At 38.0% G+C, this 13,484-nt stretch overlaps 1 protein-coding gene across 2 annotated transcripts in view; it reads right to left on the reverse strand.

Annotated features, from left to right (window-relative positions):
• The window catches only part of NPR3 (natriuretic peptide receptor 3), a 67,778-nt gene that overhangs the window by 52,753 nt on the left and 1,541 nt on the right, over nucleotides 1–13,484 (reverse strand). The gene's annotated exons all lie outside the window — the stretch shown is intronic.

The following is a 13,484-nucleotide window of genomic DNA, read 5'->3' on the forward strand; positions in this document are numbered from 1 at the left end:
AGAATAGTGAGTAACTGGTCCTGATCCTTCTTTCAATTTGGAATAGTTAGGTGCTATCAGTACCAAACCTTCCCCACTGGAATCAAGTGAGTATGAAATAGGGTCTTGGTGGTCCTTATTATATAATGGGATGGACCCTTAAATGAAAAATGTATATGTTGTTTTGAATATATTCTACTTACAAGTAGCACATGCCCCTGAATTGTCTTCATGTTTTCCTTAATGTGGAGTCAAACAGAGCAAGGGCATGTAGACAGGTAGTGGCTTTTACAAATAATGTAATCAAGTCAGTGTTACAATATTTTAATTTTTGGTTACAGTGTCCCTTTAATTCTGCACACCTTGCACTTCCGATCATTTCACGGTTACCTACTTATGTTAGATGCCTACAGCATATAAACAATAACCTAATTAAAATGTTTCAATTGTTAGATACAGGAACATCAAGTTCTCATCCACACACCAGGGCAGTGTGGCGTTCCAGCAACAGACAAGGCAGTAAGTGGCCAACAAATAGAAAAAAAAAACAGGTATATTCACAATTGTCTGGAATTAGCATATAAAAACACTTGACAAAGCTCCTGCTGCAAAAGCAAAGTCTTGCCTTGCAAGAAGTGAAGTTTCACATTTATGCAAGTTTATACAACAATCTCAAATATTAAAAGCAGCTAAAACTTTTCTGTGCTGACAAGCTAGGTAAAATAAATGGAATTATTTGTAACATTTATTACAAAAAATGTTTGCAGTCACCAATGTACATATTTAAAAAAAAAAAAACAATATCATGCTTGTCCTTCCTAATTCAAATACCTGTGTTTGTCTTTTAGAAAACTGCAATGACCTCCTTAACGTTTTCATTGACACTCAAGAGGCTGATAGCCCTGCACCTTTGGTGCAATTACAATTATAATGTATTGTTTCCTGTTCCTGGGCACCTTCTGCATATCTTATAGTCAGCTGTCCTCAATCTAGCACAATATTGAACACTAAACATTTAGCAAATATAAAGTGTAGTTACCCAAACATACATACCTGTCGCAACTTCTAATGCCCCCCAGTGCTCAACCCAGAAATTTTTTCAAGCCGGGTGGGAAGAAATTTTAGGCGGGTGGCAGCTCCTATATTGTGAACAAACTCTTTGGTAACCACCCAAAAACAGCTGGGTGGGTGCTGAAAAGTGTCGGGTGGTGCGCCCAGCTAAAAGTGCCTGGGGAGAACCCTGCCCCCTTTATACCCCTAAAGCCAGGCCCTTCTTCATTCAAGCTTTCCACACATTTCTAATGGTCAGTAAGTCAGACAAACTGTTGAGAATTCATAGATTCAATGTTAAGTTCAATAGCTGCTGCTGTGTTACATATGACATCACAAAGTGACTTCCAGTTCTAGAGGGTGCACAACAGTGGCAAATGACAACATCATATATAGCTGTACATTCAGATTCCTACTGAAAAACCTACAAATATCAGAAACAGGGTCATTTAAATATGTTTTGATAAATTAGGTTAGAGCAGCGATGCCCTGTCTCCTGACAACGAGGAAAGGCAGACAAGGCCCATTTGCCACCCGGGAAGTGAGGCACCATCTTCTAGCAGGGGAAGAGCGGTGGAGCTCCGTCTGCTAGCTTTTTAACATGAGGGAACCACTTTATTTAATCAAAATTATTTAATTAATCTCTATAATTACTATATCCACAGCATAAAGCACATTTGTGTGGCAGTCAGTGGGAAGAATGCTTCTTACAACTGTAAGGTTGACAGGAATGTCAATCTTACAGTTAGCCAAAAAGATCATTGGTGTCAGTGGTAACTGACCAGGAAGGCACAAATTACTCATGGCCTAAGGAACCTCCAGCAACCTCTGGAGGAACCCTAAGGATCAACAGAAATCTGGTTGAGAAACACAGGCTTAGACAATTATAATAATATCTTTTATTCTTGAATATTGTTACTTGTTCTGTTATATTTAACCTAAGGCTACATACTATGCATTTATGGAGCATAGTACATTTTACATTGGTTGTCCTGTGCTAATATATTCATCATCACCAATGATGCAGAAAGCCAGATTTTTTTTTCATGTGGTGCCCTTACTATTTTTACATTTATTACTTACTATTACTTACACATACTTCAAAAATATGTGTGAATATTAATGTTTTATGAGATAACATCGGCAGTTCCCTGGGTGCCGGCATGATGGCAAGAAGGGGAATCCTTGTCACTTGTTTGTCAATGACAACTAGCAAAACCCTGAGCACCTACACAGGTATAGGGATATGAGATGTCATTCACCTGGCAGGGAGGAGAGGCCCTATCTCATGGCAGAAGCAGGGAGATAGTGCCTCTTCTCCTGATTGCTTCAAGGAGTGGAGACCTGGCACAGATGAGGAGGTAGGAGAGCAGGGCATTGCAGGGAAGTGAAGCCCTGTCTCCTGACAACGAGGAAAGGCAGGCAAGGCACAATTGCCACCAGAGAAGTGAGGCAGCATCTGCTGGCAGGGGAAAGATGGTGACGCTCCGGGAAAATGATGTGAAGCCCTGACTCTGGACTGGGAAATAAAGACTCCTAGTAGGAATAAGGAGGAGAAAGGGCACAGAAAGGGCCGGAAAGTGAAGGCCCAGCTCCTGACAAAAACAGGGAAATGAAGCACTGCTGAATATACACAGATGATATAATAAAGACAAAAGTGGCCATATAAGACCAAAAATATGAACCCAGAGTAGAAAGGGTGATGGGTGTATCACCCTGTCTTAACTTTCACTCAGTTATTCAGTGTAACATTTAGCACACTTTTTATGATCATGAATTATGATTATAAAAAAAAGTCAACTTTTCTTTGAAAACAGTTGAATGCTGTTTACTTGATACATTTTTTCCAGAAATTCCTTATCTATACCAGTATGTACTAGATCTCAAGACTGGAACGTTTCCCTGACTGGCTGGTGTCCACAGACCCTGAAATGCTGAGGGTGAAGGCAATGTTTATTGGAAAGAATTATACACAGTTATTAAGGGCACACATAAAAAAACGGAAAAGAAAAAGTTTTAGATCACACTGTTCGATGAACGTGAGCCAGCACACTGCTATAAACAAACCACAACAATTAAAACACAGTTTGTCCTATTAACTGGCAAATTCATGGAGCTGTAGAAGATGAGCTGAAATTTATGCTTTGCAGGAGATATAGCTTAAAGATGAACTATTACAACTCAATTCGAACTATATGAACTCAGCTCAAAAATCAATGTTACCTCCTCAGCAATCTCTCTTTCAGTAAAGATTTTTCCACACATATCAGTACTTACAGTACCTTAAAGATGACCACTGTGAGTGCAAAACAGCATGCAATTATGCGTGATGAGAAAGACGTATCTCATCCTTCCTCCAAATATCATAGATGGCTTCCAACCCCATTGTGTACAAAGATATGAAAAAACAGCAAAATTTTTATGGCAAAATTAAATATATTATTAATAAGGGTTAATAAGGTGAATTAGGTAAATCAATCACAAATTCTTTATGAGACATCTTTGTCACTCCTATTAAAAGCTTCATGGAAGCTAGGACCATGTGTCTATACATAGAAATCCCTAACCAATAAATTGCGAAAGGTGCATACACACATCGCGTCATTAGGAACATCTGATACTGCCCAATACAAGGGAAAAAATGCTCCTGTTCTTACCCATGAGGAATTATTTTTAGGGAACATTCCCTGTTGATTATAAAATGTAATAGACTCCACAAGTCCCCTGAAGAAGCCTGTAGGTGAAACAGGTTGTATAGACACATGATCCTATCACCCAAGAAGCTTTAATTGGGAGTGACCAAGCTGTTTCATTTATGATACATAAAGATTTTGTGAATTATTTACCTAATTCACCTTCCTTATTCACCTAATTAACCCTTACAGTTTCACTATTATACTTCCATTTCATGTCACATACAGAACTATTCACTAGGTATGATGCTATGGCATAACATGCTCTCCAGGAAATACAGATCAATATTGATTTATGTAGGTCAAGGATATCCAGGAGTCATTGCCCTCAATGTGTATCACTAGTAGCATAACTTACATCTATTAAACTGATCTAAAAACAAAATTATGATATTTGATGAATTATATATTGTTTTTCTTTTGTTTGCTATCTGTAGCAAAATGTATTGTACTTAGTATCTGTATGGTAATAATAACTGTAAAGATAATATTCACACTATGAATTCCATTTTTATTTCATGTGCTTTAATTTATATTTTTCTTCAGAGACCAAGCTGTCTAGCAATAGTTACAGTGGTTGGAACAAACCATAAAATGTGGCTGAAATATTAAGCATGTCCTTGCTATGTGATGGGGAAGAGGAGAGGGGGAGGAAGCCCAAGCTTGACTGGTTTAGTACAGTAAGTAAGTGCTGTCACAAGGACAGGAAGTGTGTTAGAATCACCAGATTAACAAAAGAGAAAAAAAAAGAATGCAATAATCACATTTAATGATTGGTAATGTACATTACTTGGAGTATTACATTTCTGTTCAAGTAATATTTTTTTATAGTGGAACTAGTCCCACTTAAAGTCCCATTTTCTAAATTGGATGATGGTTATTGTAGAATGGGACAAAATATGCTGAGTTGCGCATGCGCAGTTCCGCATCGGTTGCCCAGAGAAACCCAGATTTCCCAGCTTCCCTTGCATGTCCCAAGAATCAATGAACATTATCCTAGCAAAGCCAATCGGGATGGCCAATGATCATAGGGAAGAAGAAGAAAAGAAGGAAGATGGTGGGGCCCTGCGATAGAACAGGAATAGGTGAGAAGAGTTTGGTTCCACGTCTATTTTGATTATTTTACTTCCATTTTGATCTTTGCTTTTCTAGGAAAACATACTAGAAGATCAAAATAGAACTAAAAAACACAAAAAACTATTTAAAAAGGACATTTCAAGTTCAGGAACACTTTAAAGCACATTTTTTTGAAAACTCTGAAGTTTTCTGTGGATTCTTTGTGACCTCTAGGTTTGATCTCTGCTGGTTGCACAGCTAAAGGGTCAAAGACTTTCCCACCTCCCTTTTAGTAAGTCAATATGCTTCTATATTTACAAAAGAAGCAGAACATATTACTGAACACAGTGGTACGGGTAATGCCATGTCTGTTCTGTGTTTCCTCCTCTCATTTAACAGATAGAAATACATTTAACAAGAAGCTGATAAAACAGCAGGGGAAGGAGAGTCAAGTTGAAGCCAGAACTGTCCTATTACATGTCCAGCTCCTAGCAAAGAATACTACCTATGCTACCTATATTACATGATTTCCCTCTTCCATCACCTCCCAATAATAATAAATAGATGGCATAATGATATATTATCACAACGAACATGCACATATTTGCAATTTTGCATTCATACATTTTTATAGTGTAATTTTAAAGTCTTTGCATTAAAATAAAAGTACTAAGAAAATTCATAGAACACATCTCAAATTTACCTGAAACTGACCCATCCCCGAATGCCCAGCATGAAACCAATTAGGCACCTGGAAGTCACATACCACAGACATTTTTGGTGCAGCAGAGTAATATTCATCCAATTTTCAAAACACGAATAAGCAAATATTCCTGAGGGTTATATTTTTAACCCAATTATTTTAAACAATGACCGGCATCACTTCATCATACAGCATTGCTAGTCATTGTCCTATTTGGAGAGCAAGTTCAGTTTTTGGTGATCTGTACTCTCCTCCTCTGTCACTGTATCTGTCCATAATTGCAACCCCTATTTAATGTACAGCGCTCCATAATATGTTGGCGTTATACAAATACTGTTTATTATCAATAATAATAATAATTAATAATCTGTATGGGGCACAACAGTTCATGTACTCAGACAGGTGCTTTGCGACTTGCCCCTTGCTGTTGGACAGCAGCACTGTAAAATCTTGGTTGCATGATTGCCACTGAGATAAACTTCTAGAAATTAAAGCTAGTTCTTAGGCCTGGTGGATGAGTAAATCATTTTGCAGTCAATTAGCCTGATTTAGTCAAGCTCCCTAAGGCTGGAGAGGAGACACTTTCATCAATGAGCTGGGTGATTCAGTAAACCTGGCATGATTTTCCTAAAAGTCATTTGCTATTTGTTAGCAAATGTTTTCAATCCTGGACCAGATCCATTTCAGATTTGCTAGATCACCCAGCTTTACTGATAAAAGTGTATCCTATCCAGCCTTAGAGAGCTTAAATACATCCGGCCCAATGATGTATTTGCTCCAGGACAATATGCCTTATTTAAAGAGAACCAGTTTGACTAAAACCAATCTATATAGTACATAGCAGCTGGTGTACTCTGGCAAATGCAAATTCAACTTAATGCCCCCTGCAGTCCCGAGTGTAAATTCTTGGTCTCATTTACACAGCTAAAATTGACTTCTGGAAGTTCAAACTTGTTCTGAAGCTCTTTGGCTTATGACATTATCACCCTGAAGCAGCATGAAAGAGGCTCTCCGGAGATTAGCCTCAGCCCATCGCTGGAATTAGACAGAACCCTTCTTTGGACAAAGAGAGGCAGGAAGGCCGATTGGACATTGGGCAATGTGTTCTCAACATCTCCATTGATTCTCTTAAAATAACCATACCATATGGGACTCAACATGAAAGCAAAAAGAACATAGACAGGCTTAGATAACAGGGTAGAGTGCAGTAACCCACGGCAATCAATCAAATTTAATACCACAGCAGTCAGGCTAGAGAAACATGAACTCTTTTTGGTCACCATGTTCCTTCTCTGATGAAGCTCGGACATTGTTTTTAGCCTTACTAAAGAACAAAAATCTGGTGTTTTAAAGCAGCATTGTTTATACATACAGAGGCATGAAAGGCTGTTCAGTATGGATGATGATAACAATTCCAGATAACATTATTGCTATTCAAGTGTTACATTTTATACAATTTACTTATAAATATTGCAGATTACCAGGTGCTAGATGTAGTGGCTACAATTTTTTTTTTCAGATTGGATACATTTTCTTCACATACAGAAAAATACCTGTTGATCCTTTAAACATTAGGATCCTGTAGCTTCCTGTGGACTGAACTGAAACCTCAGACAATGTTATCATCCTCAGATATTTTCTGTATATATTTATACATACACACCCACTCAACTTTTAAAAAAGTGGTATTTTGCACTAAACATTTTCTTGTATTAAAAGAGGAATAGACTGCAGAGATGGAGACATAATCCTGCCCCTGTGCAAAGCATTGGTCAGACCACATCTGGAATATGCAGTCCAGTTTTGGATACAAGTGCAGTTGTGGAATTGGAGGGAGTGCAGAGAAGGGCAACTAAACTAATAGGAATGGAGGAGCTCAGCTATAAGGAGAGATTAGCTGAACTGAATCTATTCTCCCTTGAGAAGAGACGTTTAAGGGGGGATATGATCACCCTGTATAAATATATAAACGGTCTATATAGAGAACTTCCTTCACCAATATTCACTTGAATCATTACAAAGGACAAGAAGGCACTCTTTGCATCTGGAGGAAAAGAAGTTTAATCTCCGGATAAGGAAGGGATTCTTCACTGTATGGTCTGTGAAAATGTGGAATCGGCTCCCTCAGGAAGTAGTTTCAGCAACTACTATAGATTACTTTAGGAGAAAGCTGGATGATTTTCTAGAAGCACAGAATGTAACTGGGGATTAAAGATTTGAAATAAACAGAGATCGTTGATCCAGGGAATATCTGATTGCTTCATGGAATCCGAATTTTCTCTGTTGGAGCAAATTGAACCAGGGGTTCTTTGCCTTCCTCTGGATCAACTATGTACATAGGGTTTTATATCTGGGATATGTTTATTTCCCTAGTAGTTGACTGTAGATCTAACACCTAAATTATTCCATTTGTTATTCTAAAAAGCTAACATAGTTAAATAAACATAGCCGTGAAAAAAAACAATTGTTGGTTCAATCATTCATTTTTGGTGCATTCATGTTTTGATGCCTATATTGAAGGAATGTACTGTAATGGAATGCTATCAACCTAAGACAGTAAATGTGCTACCAGAAGGATCGCCAAGTGCATGTGCAAAAATCAGACCATAATGGATAAATGTACAGCTCGGCTAGTTGGAAAATTTAGTCAAATCTATGATTAGACTTGAGCAATGAACAAAGAGGTTTTCGGACCATCAATTGTTTGTTAAAATAATACAAAAAAGATGAAAATATTGTATTATTTCTTACTTTGCACTGAATGCATGGAGTTGACAATAACACCCCTTAACGAAAAAAAAATATTTTAAAAGAGAAACTGGGCTGCCCTTGCTGTCCCATTTCTAAAATTCTATTTGACTGGCTGTGATGTTGACTCTATGGCCCTGATTTAATAAAGCTCTCCAAGGCTTTAAAAGAGACACTTTCATCAGTGAAGCTGGGTGAACCAGCAAACCTGGAATGGATTTCTTAAAAGTTATTTGCTATTTGTTAGCAAATGTTTTCAATCCTGGACCAGATTCAATCCAGGTTTGATGGATCACCCAGCTTCACTGATGAAAGTGTATCCTCCCCAGCCTTGGAAAGCTTTAATAAGTTAGGCCCAATTACTTTAGTACTTTATACTGAGCAATTTACTGACCTGGAACAATCAGGAAAGTCAGAAAAAAAGTCAGATATTACTAGAAGAGGTCAACATGGTAGCCTCCATGCTTCTGTTATGACAGGTTTCCTTTAAAGTGTAAGAAAACTTTTGCTAGGTCACAAAATAGCTGAAAACAAATACAGCAGAGGTCCCCAACCCGAGGTGAAGGACCCCGCTTGGGAGGGTGCACCGGCCAGAGCCACTGAACACGTCTCCCGGAGACATCACAGGCTCAGGCCGGTGGGCATGTTGTGTCTCTGGACAGGCTTAGACCTGCGATGGGAGAGTGGGCAGGTTCTGGCATCATGACATTACTCATGACATCCCCTTTGAGTAACACGCGGCTCCCTGCGCATGCGCGGTCCGGAGTCTATGCATTTAGTAGTCTACAACCTGCAAAAGGTTGAGGACCACTGAAATACAGTACAGAGTGCAAACACCTAAAGATTCAGTATATAAATTTGTGGGAGGTATGTACAGGTCTGTTCTAAATAGAAACCCTTCTATAATTTTTAGTAGCAGGGCTGTTTCAATCTACATTATAACCCAGTGTTTCTCAACCAGAGTTCTTCCAGAGGTTGCCAAGGGTTCCTTGAGCAATGAATAAGTAGCTTGTGCCTCTCAGGTCAGTTTAACTGGTACCAATGATCTTTTTGGCTATCTGTAAGGATGGCATTCTTTCAACTGGCCAGCAATATACAAGGTATTCTTCCTACTGACCACCACACTAATGTACTGTGATTTGTGGATATAGGAATTATAGCCGGGGTTCCCTGAAGACCAGAAAGCTATTTTTGGTGGTTCCCCCATGTTAAAATGGTCAAGAAAGTCTGGTATAACTAGATGATAATTTTGTTTCTGATCAAAAGCTGGTAGGGTTGTTATTATTAAAATTAGTTTATCTCCAAAACTAGACCTAAAGAAACCTGTGTTACTGTACAATGCTGCGTAGTATGTTGGCACTATATAAATACTGTTTATTATTGTTAATATTATTAATAATAATAATAATAAAAATAATAATGTGTCTGCCTTTCATCATTCGATCCTTGTATTTTAATTTATGCTGTTTCTTAATGAAAACAGGGTTTTATTTTGTTCCAAACATGCTGGGGAGTGCCAATATAAAGTCCTAAAGCTGAACACTAGGATATGCAAATATTGTCTTAACACAAAAGGAATGTGTATTCTTAACTTGAAACTTGGTGTGCTTTGTGTATTTGTACCAGGTCTGTGCAGTAATCTACTATAAAACTTTGCTTTTGTACAGGAGCTTCCTGTAATAAAGACCAGGCAATGCTGTTCTCTTTCCTGATCCCTGATCATGTATCTGCTCCCTCGTATATTTTTCTATAGCATGTTGTCAGTGGGACTGCTGATTCTATCCCATAGCATGAGAATGTCATCAGTGCTAAATTTACAAGGCAACCCAAAATGGATTTATGCTCTCGTGTTTGCTGAGTAAATAAATTTTAATGAAAGTTTTTGTGCTCGGAGTTCATCTTTATTTTTCTAATTCTGTTAGCTAGTCAGATAAGCAAGGTACACTAAAATTATGTGTTCCAATAGAAGAACATCATTAAAAGGATACATTTTTTGGTTTAATAATGCTTTTAAAGGGTATGATTAGCAGAACAGAAAGAGGAAGAATTAGAACCCCGTCCTGTGTATACTACTATCCAGAGATTTATTAGAAAGAATACCTCCAGCAGCAAGACAAACTGATATTTTTTTTATTAGAGCAGGCAGGTCCCCAAATTTTTAGCCCATACCATACCTTTTTAGATGTGTAGATACCTATTGCCGATCTTCCTTTCTGATAACACAGTTGTTACTGAAGTTGTTACTGAAAATGTATCTATATCAAGAAGAAACCTGACAGGGGCTTACTTAATTACATAGTTAGTCAGGTTGAAAAAAGACGTCCATCAAGTTTAATCTTTAGGGAAATAAACATTCTAGAAACCTGAATATTCCAGATAAAACCATATATGCTTAGTTGATCCAGAAGAAGGCAAAAAACCTAGATTGTAAGCTCTTCGGGGCAGGGTCCTCTCCTCCTCCTGTGTCACTGTACCTGTCTGTCATTTGCAACCCCTATTTATTGTATAGCACAGCGTAATATGTTGGCGCTATATAAATCCTGTTTATTAATAATAATAATAATAATAATAATAATAATAATAATAATGATAATAATAATAAAAAATGGTTCAATTTACTCCCACAATGAGAAAAAAATTCCTTCCCAATACAGTCTCTGGTGTCATTGCTTTCAAACTTGAATCCCCAGTTATATTTTGTGCTTCTAGAAAAGCATCCAGCTTTTTCTTAAAGCAATCTATAGAACTTGCTAAAACTACTTCCTGAGTGAGCCAATTCCACATTTTTACAAACCTTACAGTAAAGGATCCCTTCCTGATCCAGAGATTAAATTCTAATTCTTCTGCAGTCCATTAAAAGCTAAAAGAAATAGTTTCACCTGGTCATAAACTTTACTGAATGAACATTTCCCTGCATGTATAGATACCTTCACACTCACACATACACTTACTGGTTTTGTGTTAAGAAAAAGAACATACGTCATGTCGCTGACTAACACAGGTAACAAGACCTGGCAATGCCTGCATGTGCTCTTTGTTGGCACAGGAATGCATAAACATAAATACATGTACAAACACACTGCCAAACTATGAAACACACTACTACAGGACACACTACACGAATGGAGTCTGACGAGGTGTTCAAATTAAATTAAGAGTTTCTCAGATTTTATTGCAGGCTCCTATCCTGTATAGCCCAGGTTAACACATAACTCTATTGAGCCTTCTCCTTGGGCAACCCCATCCAGAGGTGACAGGCAGTACTGAATATCCCACTGTACTGTGCGCCTGCATTCCCATGCTTGTAATTCCTTGACTAGCCCTGGTATCGGGTCAGCTGGCTGAGAACTAAGTACATGGTATAGGTTTCTGGAGCACACATAATGAAGACATGGAAAATGCCTGTTGCTGAATGCCAAGCACGTGCAGCTGCCAAGCCTGCAAGAGTTAACCCAGCAAAACGGTGGGAGGCTGTGTACAGATCTAATCTATGGCAATGCATATGCTAAGGGCTGTTTTTTATGAACACAGCGCAAAGAGCCATAGCATGTCCTTGATTGCTCATACACAGACATATTAAGCCACTGAGAACATGTTATTGGCTTTGTAACATATGTCCAGGATGGTTGCAAAAACATAACGAGACAATATAGGTGCAGACTGCTCATGGTTTTTTAGAAAACAGTGCAAGAAATTGTATGAAAACCATTGATCTGTACGGATGCGAAACAAATAATTGATATCTGTTGCACAATATCAGCTTAAAAAAAATCTCAGCTGGTATTTGGCATGTATATGCTTAACCATTCGATTTGAGTTTATTCCAGTGAGAGTTATGGATTCCTGTATCTCATGACATTCTGTCACAAGAGAAGGCTCATTATATGGAACCTGGCTGTCCCCGCTTTCCTGGCAAAGTCCCTGGCTTTCTTCCTGGAAAAGTTTCCAAACATTCCAACAACACAATGCCATCTCTCTTTTGTCTTTTGTTGCTTATTTAATTTATATATTTTTTTATTGCAAGCTGCTTTCACAATAAAAAGCTTGGATGATTTCAATATTGAGCTAAATGCATATAAGGGTTTGTCTACAAAAAACAAGAGCAAAATTCAGTAGAGTTCAGTAGAGTTGCTGTCATCGTAAACTGGCCATAGACTGAAGATGACAGTCAAATGTTTGGTACAATCTGATCCAATAGAAATTATGTATTTGGCCAGGTCACTCATGCATACCTATGTAGGGGGAAGGATACAGAATCAGCATTGGGGAGCTTCAAGGGGAACAAAAGAGATACATTTATTACTATTTAACTATATGTAACATTTGGGATACTTGGATAGTTAGATAGTTTTGGAACCTGCTGAATAATTTGTCACCCCATTGCAATATTTTCTCTTGTCGGAGACCCGAGGCTACTTCCAACTGGAAATGGCTGTAACAGACGATCTCATGTCTGTAGCCAGCACTGGCAACCAGTCAGGTTCCATTTTTCATTCACTCGGAAAGTAAAACAAATATATTTTGGCTGATGTGTGCAGCTGCTTTTCCTGTCACTCCAAATTTCTTTGTCACAGTGGGTCATGATATCCTGCAGTTCTTCAAAACAGTTTTATTCGAAGTAAGTTCTTGCACATAGGCTTAGCAGCACAGTTTCCTTGGATATGATTTTACAATGCTGGCAGCTATTCCTTTGGCCACCCATATAAATGAGCAAATGTTCAGCTTCAATCTAACCATAGAGACCTAAAACATATATGATTTACCACCACTTTACCATATAGGATGTAATCTGTAACACCAGTTTGTTTCTGACATGGATAATCGAGGATAAGGGATAACTTGAAAAAAAAAACCCAGCATATGCTATACCCGAAACCTTAACAAGATAAAAGTGTGCAAAGATTTGCAAGCAAGATGGAAATTCTTTTTTAACTGATCATTCGCACTAGTACTCAGGAATTCCTTAACTTTAACTATCTATTCTATTGTGCTTAGCCCCAAGCTGATTACACATAAACGGGGATTATTGCACAATACAAAAGTTTTTGATACAACCATCCAATATTTTTATTGGGATGCACTGGAGGAGAATAGAAGCCCAGCATCTACACTGCTCACAGTCAGACAGGTTATATTTTTTCATCTAACCATCAACAGATTCTCTGGTGTCCCCAATTTCTTACAGGCTGCAATCAGAAGATAGTTTGACATGCACTAAACAATGGGTTTAAGAGCTGATAAAATTAGGATCTTGA

The sequence above is a fragment of the Pyxicephalus adspersus genome, chromosome 6, assembly GCF_032062135.1.
Source record: "Pyxicephalus adspersus chromosome 6, UCB_Pads_2.0, whole genome shotgun sequence".
NCBI classification, from domain to species: Eukaryota; Metazoa; Chordata; class Amphibia; order Anura; family Pyxicephalidae; genus Pyxicephalus; species Pyxicephalus adspersus.